At 38.8% G+C, this 24155-nt stretch overlaps 1 protein-coding gene across 1 annotated transcript in view; it reads left to right on the forward strand.

Annotated features, from left to right (window-relative positions):
* Tudor-SN (Staphylococcal nuclease domain-containing protein 1) overlaps positions 1-24155 on the forward strand; it is a 242826-nt gene that overhangs the window by 93958 nt on the left and 124713 nt on the right. The gene's annotated exons all lie outside the window — the stretch shown is intronic.

Below are 24155 nucleotides of genomic sequence, written 5' to 3' on the forward strand. Positions count from 1 at the left end.
TTTTTTAAGTCTTAACTTGAAATTATTGCCACCATGATTTTGTGGATCTTCTCACATTCTTCATCATCATCATCATTTATTTCCCTTTATCCAGCTGTAGCCGGGTAGGGGCAAATATGGTTCCTCTCCACTTTCTTCGATTTTTCCACCACTCCTCCTCCAACACTGTGTCCCGGTCCAGGTTTCTTTCTCTAATACTATGTTGGATTGTGTCATTCCTCACAATCTTGGTCGTCCACAGCCTCTCCTTCCTTGCATTTGCATTTCCATCCCCTTTTCTGGCATTCTTTCGCCACTCATTCGCTTTGTGTCGAAACAATCTTAGTCGGCTCTTCTCTATTCTATCGATCTTTTTTTTTTTTTTCCACTCCAATTTCTTCCCAGATTTTCTCATTCCTTATTTTGTCTCTTCTACTCTTCTATATCATACTCCTCAAGAACTTCATTTCGGCTTCTTGTATTAGATTCTCATCCTTCTTTGTCATTGTCAAGTTTCTGCTCCGTAAGTTGTTATGGGTACGTAATACATCTTGTACATAGTTTCTTTTGCTTCCATTGGCACATCTTTGTCCCATAACATGTTTCTTACACTATGATAGTAGTAGCTTCCAGCTTGAATCCTGTTGCTAATCTCAGCATCCAGTCAAGCATTCTCCATTAATTCACTCCCCAGGTATTTGAATGTCTCCACTACTTCCAGGGGCTTGTCTGCAAGTCCAATTTGACCTTTCCCTTCTTTCTCCCTTCTGGTCGTAACAAGAGTTTCACTCTTTTCTACAGTTATTTTCAATCCACATTCACCACATCCAACTGTTCTTGAACCTTCATGTCCTTTTCTCCCCAAATCACAATATCATCTGCAAATAACATGATGTTCATTTCTCTTCCTCCATATGTTGCTTTTGCTGTTCTCATGTCATCCATTACTATTGTAAACAGAATTGGCGATAAAACACTTCTTTGTCTCAGCCCACTAGTTACTTTGAACCAACTTGTCCTGCCAACTTGTGTTTGCACACAACTACAACATTCCTTGTACATTGCCATGATCATTTTTATTAATTCCTATCCAATTCCTTTTTGCACCAGACTGTCCCAAGCTTTAGTCCTGGGGACACTGTCATATGCCTTATCTGATTTTCAACCCTCATACAAATCCTACTTTTTAGTATCCTTTCCATTATCTTAGAAACATGGAATATACATTAATACATTATAATTAGTATTTATTGGGTATAAAACAGTGGAATATAAGGAAAGAAATTCTGCTGTGCAGACATCACATACATTTTTGTTTCAAAGTGAATTTAAAATCTGTGTTCAGTAATTTCTGGAAATTGAGAATGTTATGGCTTTTTTATTGTAACTGTACTGTAGTTCATTCCAGAAAATTGCACCACTTGTTACAAGGACCCACCGAGTAAGTGGCAGCATGGTTTGGGTCATATAGCTGTAAACTTGCATAGTGGGTTCAAACCTCACTGTTGGCAGCCCTGAAGATGGTTTCCCGTAGTTTCCCATTTTCACATCAGGCAAATGTTGTAGCTGTACCTGAGTTAAGGCCACGGTCGCTTTCTTCGTGCTCCTAGTCCTTTCTTATCTTGTCATCGCTATAGGACCTATCTGTATCAGTGCAACATAAATCAAATTTCTTTTTTCATTTTTTAATTGTGGCAAGCTCCCATTCTTGATCAGGAGTAAAATTGCGAGAATCAGTTCTATACAGCAATGTTGGAGCTATTTTTCGACATAATCACCATCAGAATTGATACACTTGTCATATCGTGATAATCAAACTTTTGTATCCCGGTGTCGTAGAAGTCTGCTGCCTGGGAATGTAACCAGCGCGACATTTGTCTTCAACTCTTTGTCTGTGTGAAAATGCTGACCGGAGGACAAGAATTTTTTGAGGTTCTCGAAAAAATGAGAATCACTGGAAGCAGGATCAGGACTGCATGGTGGATGATCAAACACCTCCCAGCCCAACTCCTGCTGATCACTTGCTGAGCGCCGAGCCATATGTGGGCAAGCATTGTCATAGATCAGCAGAACACCTCCCCTGAGCATTCCACGCTTCTTGTTTTGAATGGCCCATCGCAGTTTCCATAGTGCTTCACAGCTCTGGTCCGCGTTTACTGTTTCACCTCTGGAAAGTAATTCAATGAGCAGAATGTCCCTCCTGTTCCAGAACACTGCATATTATTTTCCGTACCAACCCAGCCTGTTTCAGTTTCGTCCTGAACGGAGAACCACTATGATGCCAGTGCATTATATTCTGCTTGGTTTCCGGGGTAAGGTGAGCAATCCACATCTCATTGCCCATGATGCTCCATTCGATGAACTTGTCGCAGTCATCATGGTACCACTGCAAAAATGTCAGTGCTGTTCCTGAGCGCTGCATTGTGAGGTTGGGGGTCAGGTGTTGTGGCCCTTACCTGGCACATGCTTTTTTTGAACAGAAGGTGCTTAGTGAAAATGGCTAAGTTCCGTAATCTTGAAGAGACTGTTCTCCCTTAATGTACTGCCGCACAAGCTCTAAAAGTTCGTGGTGAGGGGTGGTCACCCAGCGCCCTCTTAATCATGGACATTTTGACAACGCTTGGCAAAGTGCTTACATCAGCGGCACACCATCTGTTTGCTCATGACTTTGTCAACAGACCTGACATACCTGACGACTAATGTTGATCCACGCTATGTTTTGTGCACCTCACAGGTGGCAGGCTCCATCCAGTATATGAATGCTACATCATAGATCTGTCATGCATGTTCATATTTCCCAGCTAAATATGTTTAACTTCACAAAAAAGAAAAAAATCTGGAAAATTAACTTCCGGATGGCTGTGGAGAAGGCAAAGGGAAAACACTCTATTAAAGAACTCTAAGGAGTATTCCAAGAAGCAACAGCTACAGTATGCAATGAAGTGAACTCTTATAAATAGGTGTTCAGGACCTAAAATAGTCTTGCCAGTCCGATCTCGGCAGGAGACATCACTTTGGCGAATTTACGATGACTGAAAGGAGAGTTATGACTGAAATATATGAATATTACTAGAGTGGCGAATTCGAGAACCTCGAGATGGAGGAGGAAATAATGTTTTGAGAGTGAGTGAGATGAGGTGGCCTGACAATGGAGACCTGGATTGGGGATTACTGAGTAATCCACACTGGTGGCATTGAGGATAGTCTGGGAATTGGAGGAGTGGGCGTTGTCCTGGGCAAGAAGTTTAGGTGGTTATGTACACCTGAATGGAGGAAATGGAAGTACAATTTTAATCAAATTGGATTTCAAGCCAAACAGAACTGTGATAGTACAAGTATATATGCCGACATCAAATCGCCAAAATTGTGAGGTAGAGAAAGTTTGGGAGTATGATGGCCTTCTAAAAGGGATAAAGGGAGAGGATAAACTTATTATTGGGGACTGTATCACCATGGTGGGAGAGGGAACTGATGGGACATGTGGTTGGTCCTTATGGACTTGTTTAAAGAAATGAGAGAGGAGATTTGTACAGTTCTGCACATGGCATCATCTGGTTGTGGATAACAAGCAATTCCACCACCGTCAATGAAGATGTTATAAATGGAAAGCTCCAGGCAAGCTCAGATGATACCTTGTAGATAGAGGTGTTAGCTTTTGTTACTTAGCTACAAAATGAAAAATCATATTTAGAAGTTAAGATGGTTTTATTTTCCCGTATTTACATGTTTTGTGTTGTCCAGGAGTGAATTTAAATCGCAAAATAACGAAAATATATGGAATATCACCACAAACACTACAATCCGCAAAATAAAAACATTCTTACGTTTTCCCTCACCACTTCACATTCCTGACCACAGTCCAGTATTCAAATTTGTTTGGTATGAATTCAAGAATGATCGATTGTATTGTTTGACAAGGGGCAATCAATAATATATATTGCCATATATATATATTGTCAATAGTCTCGTTACACGGCGACTTAAAGTATTGGAGTCAGTCTTGAATAGTAGTGCTGTGGCCAGTGGTGAACTGCTGTTATCTTGTGGCATGAATCATTCGTTCCATCTACCTCCGAAAAGTTACATGATTGTTGTTCAAATTTGGAACTAAGTTTTCCTCCTGTTACATTGGTAACAAGTGTAATTCGTAGTAGAGAGTTCTATATAATTTAACAAAAGTGTGCAGATGGTGAGTTATCATTGAAGCTAGTGTGTTATTTGTGTGAATAAGTTGGCAACCATGTGTTCGTCGTCATAGGTAATAAATTTCATATTAATCCATATTGAAGAGCAATATCATGTAAAACAAAAGCTAAAGGTTTCTACCTATTCAATACTGTTTATTGTAACCTTAAAAAAGTTACATATATTTGTTGAAACTAGTTTTGGTCTTACCAGAGACCATCATCAGTCAAACTAAAAATAAAGGTGAGACATAAATAAATAAATATATATGAAGCAAGCATGAAATTCAAGACAAGTACAGATTTTTTAAACACTTATCACATTCACACGTCCTGTGCAAGCTCTAAGCTTTCCTCCAATTGGAAGACTGCACCTCACAGAAAATCAGGTGAAACACTAAAATATCAACACTAGAGGAATCTTCTAGAACTCAGCTCAGCTGCAATAAGTGTCAACACAATGATGTTGATGGGAAAATGTTGAGATGTTCAATTGTTTTCAACATGGCAGAAACAAACATGGAGGAAAAAAAAATAAAATAATAATAATAAAAAAAAACAAAAATAAATATCTATATAAGCCTCCGTGGCTCAGACAGCAGTGCGTCGGCCTCTCACCGCTGGAAACCGTGGTTCAAATCCTGGTCCCTCCATGTGAGATTTCTGCTGGACAAACTGGAGGCAGGACAGGTTTTTTTCCGGATACTCTGGTTTTCCCCGTCATCTTTCATTCCAGCAAAGCCAGGCTGAGTGGCTCAGATGGTTAAGGCGCTGGCCTTCTAACCCCGACTTGGCAGGTTCGATCCTGGCTCAGTCCGATGGTATTTGAAGGTGCTCAAATACGACAGCCTCGTGTCGGCAAATTTACTGGCACGTAAAAGAACTCCTGCGGGACTAAATTCCGGCACTTCGGCGTCTCCGAAGACTGTAAAAGTAGGTAGTGGGACGTACAGCAAATAACATACATTATCATTATAGACTGTTATGCCTTTCAGCAGTCTGCAAGCCTCTGTGAATTTACTAAACGTCACCACAATCCTCGATTTGCAACTAGTGTTGTGGCCTCATTTAGTTCTATATCTCTTATCTTTAAATCATTAGAAACAGAGTCTAACCATCGTCATCTTGGTCTCCCTCTACTTCCTTTACCCTCCATAGCAGAGTCCATTATTCTCCTAGGTAACCTATCCTCCTCCATTCACCTCACATGACCCCACCACCGAAGCCGGTTTATGCGTACAGCTTCATCCATCGAGTTCATTCCTAAATTAGCCTTTATCTCTTCATTCCGAGTACCCTCCTGCCATTGTTCCCACCTGTTTGTACCAGCAATCATTCTTGCTACTTTCTTGTCTGTTACTTCTAACTTATGAATAAGATGAGTCCACCCAGTTTTCGCTCCCGTGGAGCAGAGTTGGTCTGAAAACAGACCGATGTAAAGATTAGTTTCCTCTGGGAGCTGACTTCCTTCTTACAGAATACTGTTGATCGCAACTGCAAGCTTACTACGTTAGCATTACGACACCTTGATTCAATTTCACTTACTATATTACCATCCGACACAACCTAAATACTTGAAATTATCGACCTGTTCTAGCTTTGTATCACCAATCTGACAATTCTGTTGAATTTCTTACCTACTGATATCAATTTAGTCTTAAAGAGGCTTATTTTCATACCATACTCATTGCACCCCTTTTCAAGTTCCAAGATATTAAACTGCTTACTATATTTCCACCTAACTGAATCCCTCCCTGCCATTTAAAATCTTTCAGCAGATGATTCATGTAAACTACGAACAGCAAAGGTGAAAGATTGCAGTCTTGCCTAACCCCTGTAAGTACAGAACTCATTCCACCATCAATTCTCACTGAAGCCCAATTGTCAACTTAAATGCTTTTGATTGATTTTAAATCTACCTTTAATTCCATAGTCCCCCAGTATAGCGAATATCTTTTCCCTCAGTACCTTGTCATATGCTTTCTCTAGATCTACGAAACATAAAAAACTGCTTATTTCTCTCGTAGCATTTTTTAATTACCTGGCGCATATTGAAAATCTGATCCTGACAGCCCCTCTGTGGTCTGAAACCACACTGGTTTTCATCCAACTTCCTCTCAACGACTGATCGCACCCTCCCTTCCAAGATGCCAGTGAATACTTTGCCTGGTATACTAATCAATGAGATACCTGGATAGTTGTTGCAATCCTTCCTGTTCCCTTGCTTATAGATAGGTGCAATTACTGCTTTTGTCCAATCTGAAGGTTCCTTACCAACACTCCACGCTAATTTTACTACTCTATGAAGCCATTTCATCCCTGACTTCCCACTATACTTCACCATTTCAGCTCTAATTTCATCTATTCCTGCTGCCTTATGACAATGGAGTTTATCATCCTTTCCACTCCTCAAGCATAATTTCACCATCATCATTTTCCTCCTCCCCATGAGCTTGGATGTTTGCAACACCACCAAGATGATTTCCTTTTACATTGAGATGATGTTCAAAATATTCCCTCCACCTCTCCAGTGATTCCCTGGGATCTATTATGAGTTCACCTGAATTACTCAAAACACTGTTCATTTCCTTTTTCCCTCCCTTCCTAAGATTCTTTATTACTGTCCAGAAAGGTTTCCTTGCTGCTTGACCTAGCCTTTCCAGGTTATTACCAAAATCTTCCCATGACTTCTTTTTGGATTCAACAACTATTTGTTTTACTCTGTTTCTTTCATCTACGTACAAATCCCTGTCTGCTTCGGCCCTTGTTTGGAGCCATTTCTGATAAGCCTTCTTTTTACGTTTACAAACTGCTCTCACTTCATCATTCCACCAAGATGTTTGCCTTTTCCCATCTTTACACACAGTTGTTCCTAGGCATTCCCTTGCTGTTTCTACTACAGCATCCCTGTATGCCACCCATTCACTTTCTATATCCTGAACCTGCTTACTGTCCACTGTTCGAAACTTCTCACTAATCACATCCATGTACTTCTGTCTAATTTCCTCGTCCTGGAGATTTTCTACCCTTATTCATTTGCAGAGAGATTTCACTTTCTCTACCCTAGGCCTAGAGATACTTAGTTCACTACAGATCAGATAGTGGTCTGTGTCATCAAAAAATCCGCAAAAAACTCGTTCATTCCTAACAGATTTTCTGAATTCAAAGCCGGTTAAGACATAGTCTATTATGGATCTGGTACCTCTAGCCTCCCATGTGTAGTGGTGAATAGCCTTATGCTTGAAGAATGTATTCATAACAGCTAAACCCATACTAGCACAGAAGTCCAGCAAACGCTTCCCATTCCCATTAGCTTCCATATCTTCTCCACATGTACCAATCACCCTTTCTTATCCTTCAGTTCTATTCCCAACTCTCGCATTGAAATCGCCCATTAGCACTATTCTATCCTTGCTGTTGACCCTGACCACGATGTCACTCAATGCTTCATAAAACTTGTCAACTTCATCCTCATCTGCACCCTCACATTGTGAATACACAGACACAATTCTCATCCTAATTCCTCCAACTGACAAATCTACCCACATCGTTCACTCATTTACGTGCCTAACAGAAACTGTGTTGCGTGCAGTGGTATTCCTGATAAAGAGCCCTACCCCAGACTCTGCCCTTCCCTTTCTAACACCCGTCAAGTACACTTTATAATCTCCCACCTCTTCCTTATTATCTCCCCTTACCCGAATATCACTTACTCCTAGCACATCCAGATGCATCCTCTTTGCTGACTCAGCCAGTTCTACCTTCTTTCTTCCATAAGCCCCATTAATATTGATAGCTCCCCATCGAATTCCATTTTGTTCGCCAAGTTGTTTCCAAGGAGTCCCTCAGCTGTCAAATGGGAGTGGGACTCCATTACTCCCATAGGTCCGAGGCTTGCTTAAAATGTTCTGAGCTCGGTAAATTTATGAAGCAGGAAGCTACCCTACTTACACATAGTCCAAGTGAGGATCTCTCCTGTAACGCGTTATGGACCACCGTTGAATTGTATAGTCCTAGCCGCCTGAGCACAAGGAGGGCCATGATTCAGAATATGTCCAAGATGCCCACTCCCATTCCGTAGCAACTGGTATCCCGACTCAGGACCACTTACTAGGCCACTCAGCCGTTGCCCATGGTTCACAAACTAGGACGTGACTACAGTAACCTAAAAACATGAACCATTAAACATTATTATTATTATTATTATTATTATTATTATTATTATTATTATTATTATTATTATTATTATTATTATTATTATTACATTCCAGGAACGCTCTCCATTATCATTTCATAGCATTTATCAGTCATTAATATCACCTTGGAGTGGCGACCCCATTGTAATAATAGCCTATATCTGGTTCATTCATTCCATCCCTGACCCAGTCAATGACTGGAAAGCAGGTTGTAGGTTTTTCAAATATCTATGTATATATATATAAAATGAGAGTTTTGTCTGTACATTGCTCAGAATTTAAAAAGGATGGTATTTCTGTATCAGACGTGTCCGCAGTAACAAGGAAATGCACTTTTTAATTTTCCGTAATTTATGTATGTATGTATGTATGTATGTACATGCATCACAAGAAAACGGCTCAAGAGAATTTAATGAAAATCGGTATGCAAAGTTGGGGAATAAGTCTCTACAATCGAGGCCATAAATAATTTTATTCACGCTGAGAAAATGGTAGTTTAGGGGAAGACCTAAAATTTAATTCACCGGGCGAGTTGGCCGTGCAGTTAGAGGCGCGCGGCTGTGAGCTTATATCCGGTATATAGTGGGTTCAAATCCCACTGTCGGCGGCCCTGAAGATGGTTTTCCGTAGTTTCCCATTCTCACACCATGCAAATGCTGGGGCCGTACCTTAATTAAGGCCACAGCCGCTTCCTTTCAACTCCTAAGCCTTTCCTCTCCATCGTCGCCATAAGACCTATCTGTGTCGGTGTGACGTAAAGATATCAGAAAAAAAGTTAATTCTCAAATATTTATTTTATTATTGGTCCTTTCTTAATGAAAGTCTTTATTCAAAGTTGGGGAACAAGTCGCTATTACGGGCCATAAATAATTTTATTGATGCTGGGTGAAATGATAGTTCAAGGGAAGGCCTCAAATGTAATTCTCAAATACTTATGTTACTAGTGGTCGTATCGATAAACACTAGATAACTAAAGTTATATAGTACTAATTTCCGATCATTTACGTCTTGTACATTGTTACCGTACCGACTATGATCACAGAGATTCATGAATTTGGATTTTTGTTCTTAAGCCCATATCAGCGCCGAGTCACGAGAAAATGGTTAAGCAGAATTTAATAATGAAAATCGGTATATAAAGTCGGAGAATAACGAACTACGGTCTACGCTATAAATAATTTTATAAGACACCCTAACGTCAATGAGTCGAAAACTAATTGTGGAGGCCTACAGTATAGAAAGCTCATAAGATTGATCAACAATAACAAATTTAAAGTTAAAAACTTCATCACTGATCCATACCGAACTAATAATTGCAATGCTAAAAAGAGAAATTTGTTCCACCTAGTCAATACAATAATATTGTTGCACAAATTAATGTAGCAACATGTTTAATATGTTATGGGACCAGTTTCGACATATGTCCATGTCATCATCAGCCAGTACAACAATGGCAAGAAGTCAACACAATTGTAACTCTTATAATGGAAAGATTGTACAAGGAAGTCGAATGTTCTTCAGAAGTTTTAAAAATATTTTTTTTAAATATCAATGAAGGTCCCGTAAAGAATGTTCCACCTAATCAGCACTATATCAGCTGTGTAAATAGCCTCTTTCATTATTTCAGGACTAGTTTCGCTCCATATTTAGGACCATCTTCAGTTAACATACACAAACTTTAAAAAAAAAAAAAAAAAAACTTACAAATAGTACACATACATACAACAAACATAATATTCAAAATTACTAAAATTCACACTTCACTAAAATTTTGTTTCGTCACAGACACTGAATACTTGACACATCATTTCCTTATTTCCTACCTGTACATTGTATTATTCACAGATAACATTTAGCAGCAAAATATTTTCAGTACCCACATATTATGTAGGTAGTTCTAAAGATTGTGGACTGTATTTGCTCAAGTGCTAAAACACACACAGTTCAAATCTTTTATGGAAGATATGAACAATGATGAGCTGCCTGATGATGTATCTGGGTACTGCTTAGTAAGATGGCTATCAGTAAGCAATATTCTTAACAGATTTTTTTAATTTCTTCATCCAATCAAACAGTTTATTGAAGAAAAAGGAAAATCTTTCCCTGAACTTAATGACCCCCAGTGGTTGTTCGGTTTGGCTTTTCTTACAGATGTGGTCCAGCATTTAAAAACACTAAACATATCTTTACAAGGAAGAGAAAAACTTATTTCTTATTTGGCCCAGGCTGTATTTAGTTTTCATAGCAAGTTAAAGCTTTTTGGGAAGGACCTTCAGACTAAAACATTTGCTCACTTCAAATGTTTGAAGAAAATTACTGAAAGCCTTCCTGACGTTCAGGTGGAAAATGAAGATTACATGAGTAAAATGTCTGGCCTTGCTGAAGAAATCCATGGCAGATTTAATGACTTGAGATCACTGAAACCTTCATTTTCATTCCTGGAAAATCCTTTTGCTGTTGATGTGGGCGATGGGGCTGTCCTGTTTCAACACCAATAACAAAGGATACAGCAACTGAAGAGGTGGAGCTACTAGAATTGCAAGAGGACGAAGGACTAAAAGGGCTCAAATGAAGTGGCGTTTCTACCATAGAATTTTGGAAGAATGTTCCAGAAGAAAAATACCCGCTAACAAAAGAGTGCTAAGAGACTTATCTCAATCTTTGGGACTACTTGTGTGTGAATCACTGTACTCAATGCTTAAATTCATTAAATATAAATATTGATCTGAAATAACTGATGAACATTTAAGTGAACTTGTGTGAACTGTGCTTACCAATTATCAGCCAGATTTCCAAAATCTAACAGCAAAAATGAAAATTCGAAAAAGCACTTCTCAAAAGTAAAATCTCATTCCTTGATGTGTACCTGAACAATAATGTTCTGGGTAGTGTAGAAAATAAATGTTCCTTCATTTGTTATAAAATAAGATACTTGTCTTCATTTTATAAACCATTTTCTAAACATGCTCCAAATTTCGTCTCCTAAATTTGCGGTACCCAAAATTAAAGTTAGTGGCCACCCCTGATATAGAGGAAAGCTATTCTACCAACAGAAAGAATTATTTTGAGGCAAAAAAATTTGTTGAGAGTGCTGTTGCTACTGCTAAATCTGTCATCTACCAGAAACTACATCTACTCAACACACTAGAGTGAAAGGAAATACACAGATTTTCTAATTCTTCCTCAACACCAGGCAGCGTAATGCCCCATCCATATCACCCAGCAAAAGGACTAGAATGGACAGATACTCAGAACTGAGAAAATGAAACATTGAAGAGACCATTTCATTGAGTTTAGTAACAAGGAATTCCCCATCCCCCCTTATTGCAGATAGTTTGAAAGTTCAGGTACCTGTTCCATATGTTGAACCTGACAGTGGTGAAGACTATCCAGCATTAACCATGGCCTGATAATGTCCCTGCAGAAGTATGGAGACAGCTTGGTTAGAGAGGCTCTCTGTGACTGGCAAAGCAATTCAGAGGCAATCACCAAGTGAATGGCTGAAAAGTATCACAGTTTCGATATGGAGATCCGAACGGGTAACAAAAATGTAGTTAGTTATTCAAAATGTTGATGGTCTGATACTAGATATGTAAGTGACTTATCTACTACTTACATAAGCATGTAAAATATGGCTTCCTGAGTAAAACGGTGTACTGCATGTAGAACGTTTCTCTTTCTAAGAGTAATTTAAAAAAATCTGTTTGCAATATCTCGGTTAATGACCTGGTATTTAGTCAAAAATACTTGGCACTTTGAAGGTGCCAACTAGTATCTTGTTGCTTAAGGGGATAGGCTGGCAATAAAATATTGAATTTTTGTGATTTTTTGCTTCGGTGCTTAGAATTCGAAAAAAGACAACATGCATCCAGATTGAGGAAGCTAGAAAGAGAAAAGAAGGGAGAAGATAGAGCTCAGGTGGATTTTAGGGCAAGGATTGGCAGACGATTGTGTTGTGTAACTTTGAATGTGTTTCTTTACTTTGTGAAATTGAACACTTATATATAACTCTTTCGTAGTAAATATTCTCCAAATTGGATGAAATTTTTAGAATTAACTCCTAACATTGCTAATAGTCTTGTGTATCATTTTGAAATAATAATTTTGAAACGAAATATTGATAAATATGTGTTGTAATTATTTCCATTAGAAGATTCAAAATTTTGAAAAGGAATTTAAAGGTCACCATAAAAGATACCCAAAAACCTTAAGCAAAACTGTTTGACTATATTATGAGGTAGTCTTCAATTTTTCAAACACATTAAAGTAAATTTACTATAAAAAAGATGATTTTTGAAAAATTCTTTGTAAAAACTTTTTTCTCAAAATGTTGGGTCAACTGAGTTGTTTGTGTCTATGTTTAATAATACTCACAAAGTGTATGTTTAAAATTTGAGACTAATTGATAAATTAAGGAAAAACTTTTATTTTTTACCAGACTATCCCCTTAAGTGACATGCATTATTGCTGTTTATGTCCTGAACACTGAACCATTTCCTTATGAATTTCAATGAAGCAATTCTGGATAGCTGGTGCTTTCAAATAGGAAAAGCTTTCCTTCAAATAGTCTACACCAGTTATAACCTCTGGAGAATACTTCTTTAGCTTTTTCTACATTCATCTCTAACTTCATAGGCTTAAATCGCTCTTTTGATTGCATTTCACACACGTTTTCTACATGCCTTCCTCTTATTTCTTCACATTCTTCAGTCACAGTTTTTTCTAGAAAAAAGTTTCTAACATTATTAAAGATGTAGCATTGGTCGAAATCAAGAAATAAAAGTCAACCTTGGTCTTCTGGATGACATATTTGTGGCTGTATTGCTTTTCCTTCCAGCATTGTCTGGCGATGTTTGCATTAGTTTTATGATTCTCAATACTTAATCTGAGCATTACAGAACCACAAGCCTTGTTAATTACTGACAGCATCAGGGCATGAAATTAGACCAGAAAATGTATTTGAGAAGAAATATATCACAAGAATTCGGTAGTTATTTGACTAAATAGGCAGCACAATAAATTATTTGTAAGTGATGTCCTATTTTCTCATGCATCTTGAAGAATATGTTATAGATTTTGATTCCTATAGGAAAACTGTCCACTGTCACTGGAGTGAAACACTGACAACCATGAGTGAATTAGCTGGAAAATTTATACTTTCCAACAACAGATCATTTATACTGTTGTCGTTGGGTTTATTTTCACATCTAAGTGCTTTTGTATTTGCTGAAATGACCCTTGGACCAATTAACATATCCAGCCTCTTATCGTACTGGACCTATCATTTGGCAGACATCTCGTCAATAATTTGAGAACACATTCTTTTAACTCCACTCTGATTGAAGCCTGGCTTTCACTAAGTCTGTTACACTCGTTTTATGTGATGTATCCCCTATATTATAGCTGTTCAATGGGTTCTTTAATGGTAATTTTTTTTTAACTGTCTCAATCGTACTTGTACCGTTTAAGTGAAGTAATATAAAAGATTACAGATTGTTTTGAACAATTTCCTGGCCATCTGTGTGATTTTTTTTTTTTTTTTTTTTTTTTTTTTTTTTTTTTTTTTTTTTTTTTTTTTTTAGAAAATGCATGTGACCTGAAATGAATAAACATTTTATACTGGAACGGTTACGTTCGTTAATTTCTAGCACAAATTTAAACCTGTGCAGTGCTATTTGTTATATTGGGGCAACTGCCTTTTCTGGGATTCTACTGCCGTTCCTAATTTTTTAAATATTATTTTCATGCCATAGTTTTATTTTTGATGACGCCGGGCTGAGTGGTTCAGACGGTTGAGGCGTTGGCCTTCTGACCCCAACTTGGCAGGTTCGATCCTGGCCTCTCAGTCGGGTGTTATTTGAAGGGGCTCAAATTCATCAGCTTTGTGTGTGTAGATTTACTGGCAAGTAAAATAACTCCTGCAGGACTAAATTCCACCACCTTCCAAAACCGAAAAAGTAGTTTGTAGGACGTAAAGCCAGTAACTTTTTTTTTTTTTTTGTGACTATAAACATTTTGCAGCTCTTGAATAATTATTGTGAGCATTACTGAACTTCAAGGGACTTGCTATTATGATCTGTCAAATTGGTACAATTCATATTGTGTCAGTCTTTATATCATAAGTTATGAATTTCATTATGGTCCTTATTGACAATTGATTATTCTCAGCCGTGGGCAAAAATTAGATTGAAGAAAATGCTGTCTATATACAAAAGAAGTTCTTGACTCAAAATTGGGTAGAAATGAATCTCTAGAAAGGGCACAAGGCAATTTCTGTTTGAACTCTAATGGCATGAAAATTCCCTCTTTCTCTGGCAGTATGGCATACTTAAATATACCATTGTAGTTAACCACCACCTATGACAAACATTATCACTTCTCGTGGATACATACATCCACACAGAATAATCAAAATAATTAAATACTGTTAATTCATTTTGAACTTTGGAAACACATTGAGGAGACATTTATACCCAGGCTTCGAAAGCATGATACTTATTCAGTCATAGCTAATGAGTACGAAACTAATTTTACAATCATAAATGCTCCATTAAACACCAAACCATCTGTATTAACAAGGGAAATGCTTGCCTTTAGTGGACTATGAGGGACATCCTACTAGTGCTCCTGTGAGAAAAATTTCAATTACGAGCTGTTTGCTGCTTAGCATGAAAGCGGAGGCAAATGGCAAGGCGTTATTCAAATGGCAAGACTTTATTAGTTAAAAAGCATGTTAATATACTGTGAAACGTCTCCATAGCGGATATCTTTGGGAATTTACAGAATGTCCATTATTATAATGTGTCTGCTATTTGGAAAACTAAAATGAATTTATGAACATATTTTCCATATGAATACTCACAACTATAGTCCAAGAATAAACAATGTTCCATTAATAAAATTTAATTTAATTTTACACCTTACAGAGTAACAAAGTGTAGGGTATATTAATACAGTACAGTAAAACAAAATGAAAATGAAACGACACAACATTAATTTTCCTCTTAAAGGGAATCTGTGGAAGTACTCTGAACTTTATTATATATGTGGGGTGACGGATGCTCATACAAATAATATTATCTCTCATCCCATCTCTCATGTCCATGCTTCTCAACTTCACACTTCTGAGCAAAACTAGCGCTACCATCCGCTGTTGCATTGCGTAACAGATAGAATTTCATTGACAATAGTCAATCCATTCAAGATGATATACACAATCCTCAGACTTCAATTATTAGAAAATAATGCGAATTGGAGCCAATTACTGCTTTATTCTTACATGCTGCTGTTAGATCACTTCAGAAAGTAGTGTAATTAAACCAACAGTGCTCCACTGTTCATGGATCACTCAGCAAAGAAATGAAAATAACTTTAGTTAAATTCGTATCGTGCAACTGTAAACCACCAGGAAAATATTGAATGGCTAATAAACAAACCGCTCACAGTACCGTGGACAGTGTTTAGGGATGACACACGCTTTTCAATTGCACTGCCAACCTAATAACTGTATTAATTATTTTAACCAAGTGGTCAAATAATTAGGTCTGTATTGACTTCAACTTAATCTCACATTCAATATATCACACTTCATTTCACCCTGTCAGTATTTTAAACAGTTTACTTTACTACCATCCATACATGTTACGAGAGCTCTAAATGCTCTCTTCTTCAACGGTGCAAAACATCAAAATACTTTGGACTTGTTACATCTATACAATACTTAATTCTTAATCCATTAAAATCTATTATTATTCTTACTCTTAATTCTTAATCCTACTTCATTAACATCATTTAGACATCCATAACACTACTAAAATATTGATCAGTTCTCTAAAACTCCAAAATGTGTCTCCTTAAGGAGACCTGTACGTCACCCCAATAGGGTGAGAGAGAAACATTCAATCTGAGGATAAAATATGCCTTAGATTATCATTTATAAATGAAATTATGCACATTCCTCACCCATTAATATTGCATATCTGGAGATTGCCATGTGAGGGTCTATTGCTTTTTAAGTACAGTAAAACCTTTTTAATTCGAAGTCGCTGGGACGCAAAAATCGGATTTCGAATTATCTGCCAACACGTATTTCTTAAATGCCAACCCTTCCGGCGTCACAAAATATTCTATGACCCGTTACTGTGTACGATTAACCTTGATTCACAGTTTAAAGCTCTCAAATGCCATGGTTAAAACTATTCCCCAAATGTATCCAACAGGGTGCATGTACAGTATTCAAGTAATGCACTTGGATAACTCACCAGCGAACATAATGTCACGCAATGAAATTGAAAGAAAGAAAACATGATTCAAAGACGAGGAGAAATCTATACTGTCTCCCCTATGCTAGTGCTTCATTCATTGGATTACTGTACTGTATGCATTTTACGTAGGTGGTTTGAAAAGTTCTCAGAATGTACTAGAATTAAGTATCTTACCTCAGTGGAACTGCTTTTATTTTTCAACATAGTCTCCCTGTAGACTAATGCATTTGGTCCAGCGATGTTCCAATGCCTTGATCCCATCTTGAAAATGAGATTCCTCCAGGCCTGCAAAATACCTCTCCAATTCGGCTGTCAGTTCTTCCCTTGTAAAAAATCTCCGTCCACCGACGAAAATTTTCAGCTTGGGGAATAGATGAAAGTCTGATGGTGCAAAATCAGGTGAATACGGTGGATGTGGCAACAATTCTTACCCCAGTTCATGAAGTTTTGCCATGGCAATAACACTTGTGTGCGGCGGAGCGTTGTCCTGATGAAAGATGACCTTTTCCTTGTCAAACCAGCCTTGTTTCGCGTCTCTTTTCCTGTAGTTGGTCTAGGAGGTTTGCATAGTATTGCCCCGTAATTGTTTGGCCAGTAGGAAGATAATCTATCAGCAGAATGCCTTTTGCATCCCAGAAAACTGAGGCCATGACCTTTCCGGCCGAACGCACTGTCTTTGCTTTCTTCGGTGGTGGTGAATCAGCATGTTTCCACTGCTTTGACTGCTGTTTTGTCTCTGGGGTATAGTAGTGGACCCAAGTTTCATCTGTAGTCACAAACCGGCGCAAAAAGTCTTGTTGGTTGCACTGAAAACGGGCCAGACTTTGTTCGGAAATTTCCAGTCTGGTGCGTTTATTGTCCAATATCAAGAGCCGCAGCACTCATCTTGCAAATAATTTTTTCATACCCAATTTTTCAGTTAAAATAATATACCCATTCAGAAGACATTCCTACAGCTTCAGCAATCTCCCGCACATTCAGTCGACGATCCTCCATGACCATTTTATGCACTTTTGCGATAAATTCTGGGGTCGTAACACTTTTTGGCCATCCACTACGCGGATCATCATCCAAGCTTTCCCGACCAAATTTAAACTCGCTGGTCCACTTGGCAACAGTTGAAAATGAAGGAGCAGAGTCCCCAGTGTGTTCTGAAAGTCGACAAATTTCCTTTGCTTTCATAGCTTTCTTTACAAAGTATTTAATCACTGCTTGAATCTCAGTTTTTTCCATTTTCACAAATCACTACGCAGGAACAACAACAAAGAGTCGTCACTACCACACTCCTGCAGCTAGAGCACTGACGCGCCATGTGTTCACTCACAAAGGATATATGATTATTGCACGGGAACCTCGTTGCTCTAGCACCGACATCTAGCGGTGATTCCGAGAACTTTTCAAACCGTCCTCGTAGATGCCTTGTGCTTGGCACGGAATGTACCCTATGCCCTTAAAACATCGCGGCTTATCGAACTTTCCTGTGATGAGGGGAGAAAGTCTCTCGCTTCCATCCACATTACAACAACAGTACAGTGACTATACTTGTACGATTTCCCGCCTTGGCAGTTCTAAGACCCATTAATGCTGCAATCATCTTGATTCTCAGTTTAAACTTTTCAAATGCTATGGAAAACACTATTTCAGAAACAAGGTTACATTTACATTATTGAAATGATGCTCTCATATGAAACAATGACAAAGATAACCTCACGCTACGAAAGGAAGGAAAACACGATTCAGATACGAGGCTCCCCTGTGCAAATGCATTATCTTTTGGATTACTCTACTGTCTGCATTTTTAGATGCCTTGTACTGGCATGGAAAGTGCCAGATGACCTTAAAACATCGTGGCTTTTCAAACCTCCCTATGACGGGGAGGAAGTGTCTCGCCTCTGTGTGCAGTGTGCGTGCACTCGCACTGCATAGCAGCACAGTACATTTCCCGGCTGGCAGTTCTCTCCTTTAAAACCGTAAGTCCCTTCGGCTTCAGCATTTAAAAAAAGAAAACAAACAAACAATGCGGTTTCATCGGCATTGACAATATTGTTTTGTGTGTATGAATTGATTATTGGCTATAAGCCATAAGCCATGCTTTTTCACCAACTATAGGCATCGCCAGTGTTTGCGGATTCTACCTTTCCGCACACTGCCTGCTACGTGATATTGTGGCGTTCCTAAAAACGCCCAATACAAAATGACTATTCCACTGGAACTATATGAAGCACACTGTAGACACGACGAAGTAGGTGAAAGTGCGCAAAGTTATCCCTTCACGTTCCGGAAGACGTGTTCTTTCATGACGCGGAGAAATTTTGAATTTAAGTTACTCTGTAAAACGCCACTTTTTTCAAAATGTAAAGGCAGTTTCGAATTAAAAGTCTGAATTTCGGTAACGGGACATTGTTCTTCGAATTACGAATTATTCGTATTTCAAATGAAACTATTTAAATAACATGCAAAACCGAACTTCAAGCTTCCGGGAACGAGGGCTACTTTGAATTAGGCGAGATTTTGAATTAACCGATTTCGAATTATGGAGGTTCTACTGTAGTGGCCTCTCTAACTCTCTGTTTAAAGGACCCACCACCAAGACCATCAATCAACCTGTTAGAGGTTGAACAGAATGCCACTATATTGGCACAGCACCACTTCCTTGGACAGCTAGGCAAGGGAATGTCACTTTATCTTGGAGGTGTTCAGTCTCCTTAGTGTGATCATGTGAAGAATGTAAGCAAAGCAGCATGGCTGCTCGAAAAGATGAAATGTGTTGTGCGGAGAAGTTCAGGAAATGCCAAAATAATCCTGTTAGCGATATGTTAAGCATATATGTCATTATGTATGCGTGTGTCTGTAAATAAACTTTAATATCGGAAATACCAGTGGTGTCGTTTTTGGGAAAGTTTGGTATCATTTAGACCCGTTATTGAGATAGTATCCTCAAAATTGTACCCATCTTCTTCTCTAATGAAATGTGTAAGACACTGCCTGCTTGAACTATTTTTGTATTTTCTTAAATGTAGAATAAACTGTACAGTTAAATATTTTTCATCTTTCCATGTTTTTGAACCAGCATGTGGTTCCTAACACCATGTTCTCTGAGTCCAGTCCAAAAGAGGTCAGAACGTATAGGTACAGTAAAAACTGGTTACGATGTTTTTGTGAGGACAGAAAAAAAAAAGTGCTTTAAAATTTCGCTGTTAAATTTCGGGTTAGGTTTCAACGTAAAAACAATTACAATGAAAACGGTCGAACAAGTGTTTACAATATAATGAATGAAATAAAGAAATAATACATTTTAAGAACACCAACACAGTAAAATATCAAGGGAAAATGTTCTTAGAAACGCGGAAGTAAAACACTCGCATGCGCAGGTGCCCCTGCTTCTACTGACTTACACACACAGCAGGTCAAGTGGTGCAAAACTCCCCACACTTTCCAGCGGATCCTTTACAACATTTTCAGTGTAGGTAATAAATATGGACCATCATAGTCTTTGTTTACCTTCTACATTTAAGAAAATACAAAAATAGTTCAAGCAGGCAGTGTCTTACACATTTCATTAGAGAAGAAGATGGGTACAATTTTGAGGATACTCTCTCAATAACGGGTCTAAATGATACCAAACTTTCCCAAAAACGACACCACTGGTATTTCCGATATTAAAGTAAATGTTGTTAATCACACAGGAAAAGAAAAAAAGCTCACGAATAACTTTTAAATTGAAAATGGGAAATTTGTCAAATGAGTGAGAGCTTGCCTACATTTTTTAATCATTTAAATCCATTTCAACTTCCTTATAGGTACACTATCAGGTTCTGATACAGGTCTACAGTACTGATGTCGCGAGCATGGTAGATCCACTGTGTATGATGACATGCATACAAATTAATGTCCAATAAAAAGTATAACTGCTGATGCGGGACCGCGACTCACTACGGACTGCCCACTCAAACATTTCTTCCACGCAGGGTTACTCTCTGCATCTGAATCATTTGAAATATTCTATTTGAACAATCAGTTCTTAGTTTAGGCCTACGCTGTTAAGCGCAGAAACGGGTCAAACCTGCACAGTCTGAAAGAGACCTCATGAATGTAAATTTAAGCGCGAACACGTCAGACACAGAGAATAAGACTATCATTGAGCTTTCATGGGTCGTACTTATAAACATGATATAGGCTTTTGGGCTTAAGCTGTGTCAAGAAAATAAGGTGAAATTCTTTACATTTTGCATAGAACTTCGCTCTGCGTCGTCAGAATATAATCTCGATTGTCCACAAGAAAGGCTTCTCAAACAATGATGTTTGAATTTAAATGTTATAATAGAAGTGGAAATGGTACATTCATTCGCCACTAGATGGCTTCCCGGATGCGGTACAGCGCAAGCGTTCGAAGCAGAAGTTGGCGAAACCATCAGAATCGGTCTGAGAGGGCCACATAACAGGTATATGCACATATGAAGTTATGACATTGCCACAGACCGGAATTAAACATCTGGCAATGAGGAATGTACAAATTTGGAAAACACCAAAACGAAATAACAATAGTGAAGGGCCAGGGAAGGGAACTTATCTACGTAAATAATTAATGGCTGGCAACCACGTATTACTCAATCAATAGCCAGTGTCCCTGTTGAAATTGTTAGGATTTCTACGTATTTACACAGTTCCCCTATAATCCTGGACCTGTAGTGTCTAGTGTGGGTAATAGCTCGAGCAACTTGGAACATGACGTCATGACCTGATGACAGAGCGTGATCTGCTATTGCTCATTTGTCTGGCTGATTGAGACGAATATTATGTACATGTTCCTTGATACGAGTACCAATGGACCAGCATGTTTGGCCAAGGTATACTTTAACGTAAGTACAGGGAATTTCGTATACCCGAGGATGTAAAAGTGGGGACAATTTGTCCTTTGTTTTACCACCCAGACTGTGAGCATTTTAGTGACGTTGCCAAAAAATTTTATATTGCGTTTGCGGAGGACCTTGGCAATTCGATCTGTGGTGTTGTGAATGTAAGGCAGGTAGGCAGTTCCCTTCACTTCTTCCTTCTGTGAGTATTGCTTGGTTGCTTCTCTGGGATGCAGGGCTCTATGAATCTGCAAATCGCTTTAACCATTACGCTTGAAAGTGACTGAGTGTGTCCATCTCCACCTGGATATTTGGTGGCTCACAAATGTGTCTCTCCCTCTTGGTAAGTGTCGTGTGAATGCTTTGTTTTTGTACTGGATGGTGGTGAGAATCTGCATGAAGATAGCTATTTGTGTGGGTAGGCTCACAATAGACAGTATGTCCTAAGGAGCTGCCCGATTTTTCTTACTAGAACATCCAAGAAAGGAAGGCATCCATCAGACTCCATTTCCATAGTGAATTTAATTGAAGGATGTTGTTGTTTAAGGAGGTTTAGAAATAGATGAAGTTTCTCCGGACCTTCTGTCGAGACCACAAATATATCAACATACCTCCACCATATCATACTGTAGGTCTGACAGGCGCCGAAGCAACAGCATCCTCTTCAAAATGCTCCATAAAGAACTTAGTCACTATGGGAGAAAGTGGACTTCCCATAGCCACTCTGTCCGTTTGTTCATAAAAGTTCCCACCCCACAAGAAATAGCAGGAAGACATGCAGTGATAAAATAGCTTAGTAATGTCATCAGGGAACAGTTCTTCAATGAGAGACATGACAGAGTCAGTTGGCACTTCAGTGAACAAGGACTCCACATCAAAACTCACTAAAAGTTGAAGGGTTATGGTTGACAGCTTGTTGATGAAATACAGAGTGTACCTGACGTATGATTCAGTACGTCCTGTGTGTGGCTGAAGCAATTTGCTTAGGTATTTAGCCAGAGCATACGTAGGAGAACCTATTGAACTAACAATATCTCTGAGGGGAACATCTTTTTTATGGACCTTAGGAAGTCCATAGAATCTAGGTGGCACTGCGTCCCCTGGGGCCAGATGTTTAGCTTCCTCTTTTGGAATTGAAGATTGCCTTAAGAGCTTCATGGTGGCGTCGGACACACGAGTGGTAGGGTCACTTGAGCTCAGTCTGTAAACAGGCTCTGACAATATAGCCCAGATCTTATTTTTATACTTGTCAGTGTCCATAATCACCGTCGCATTACCCTTATCAGCTGAGTGAATGGTTAGTTCAGAATCATCTCTTAAGTTCCTTCAGAGCTCTCCTTTTGCCTCTTGTTAAATTGGACGCGGATACAACAGTGGACCTTATGAGCCTCGCACATTTGTCTTCTCAGCCTCATCCATAGGTAGTTTGTGGATAGCTGCCTCAACAGAAGTAATTACTCCTCGGTGGGTATTTTAGAGGGAGCAACAGCAAAATTAAGACCCCTAGCTAGATCTGCTGTTTGGTTCTCGTCCAAGGATTTCTTGGAAGGATTGACAACAGTTTTACTAGCATCCGGGTTCATGTGCTTTGAACGCTAGCTCTGTACCACGTCCGGGGGAGCCATCTGGTGACGAATGAACATAGCATTTCCACTTGGGACGGATGCTCCCTGCAGCTGTAGGCCGACATGCAACCGCATTCCGGGGCTTTGAAATTAAGTTCTCTGCCAAATCCTTACCGAGGCCACTTGTCGCTGGCCCGTCCTGTGTGCAACGTGGCCAGGAACGCTAATTTAAATTTCTTATGGTGGGAGTTTGGAACGTACTAAAGAGTAAACGAAGTAAAATAATAAGTGAGTTATTCCACCTTTTCAATACCAATTTGTATTATTTGGTTTAATCAAAGTTCAATACTGACTCATAAAATGAAATTCATTTCTCTAGGTACTAAAGAGTGACATAAATGTGCTTTCCAGGTTTCTTTAGCTTGTATTTAATTAAGACATGTCCTGGGACTTCAGAATAATGACGGAATAACCAGGGAAACTTGCTAGAGAGGGACGTCTTAACCAGTTTCGACTGTATAACAACATTCTGTCAAAAATCGGATCGCGCTTCTGTATATCCTGCATGTATATCTTACACACTAAATGGAATAACTTCTTCATGCTGGTTTCTCCTAAGGCAATCAGTAATACTGAGGGTATGTCATAAATTCCAGGTGTCTTGTTCCTATTTAGGTCTCTCAAAGCTCTGTCCAATTTCATCAGCATCAACAAATTTTTTGTTGTTTCAGAACCTTATCACCAAATTCCTTTCCTTAATGCAGTTGTTGGATATGTCCCTGCCATCTTTCTGCCTTGTTTTCTTTCCCAAGAAGTGGTTTTCCATCTGAGCTCTTAATATTCATACACCTAGTTCTCCTTTCTCCAAATGTTTCCTTGATTTTCCTGTATGCAGCACCTACCCTTCCTACAACCATACAATCTTCAATACACTTGCACTTATCTTTCATCCATACTTCCTTAGCTGTCTCACACTTTCTATCCACTTCATTCTTTTACACCCTGAGTGTCAAGCAAGACCACCGTTAATGCCATTCGAGCTGAGCGAGTCTGCTATGGACTCGCATGCACTCTCCAAGTCTCAGGCCGCATGTGTTACATTGGAATCACACTT

Source organism: Anabrus simplex, chromosome 1, assembly GCF_040414725.1.
Source record: "Anabrus simplex isolate iqAnaSimp1 chromosome 1, ASM4041472v1, whole genome shotgun sequence".
Lineage (NCBI taxonomy): Eukaryota > Metazoa > Arthropoda > Insecta > Orthoptera > Tettigoniidae > Anabrus > Anabrus simplex.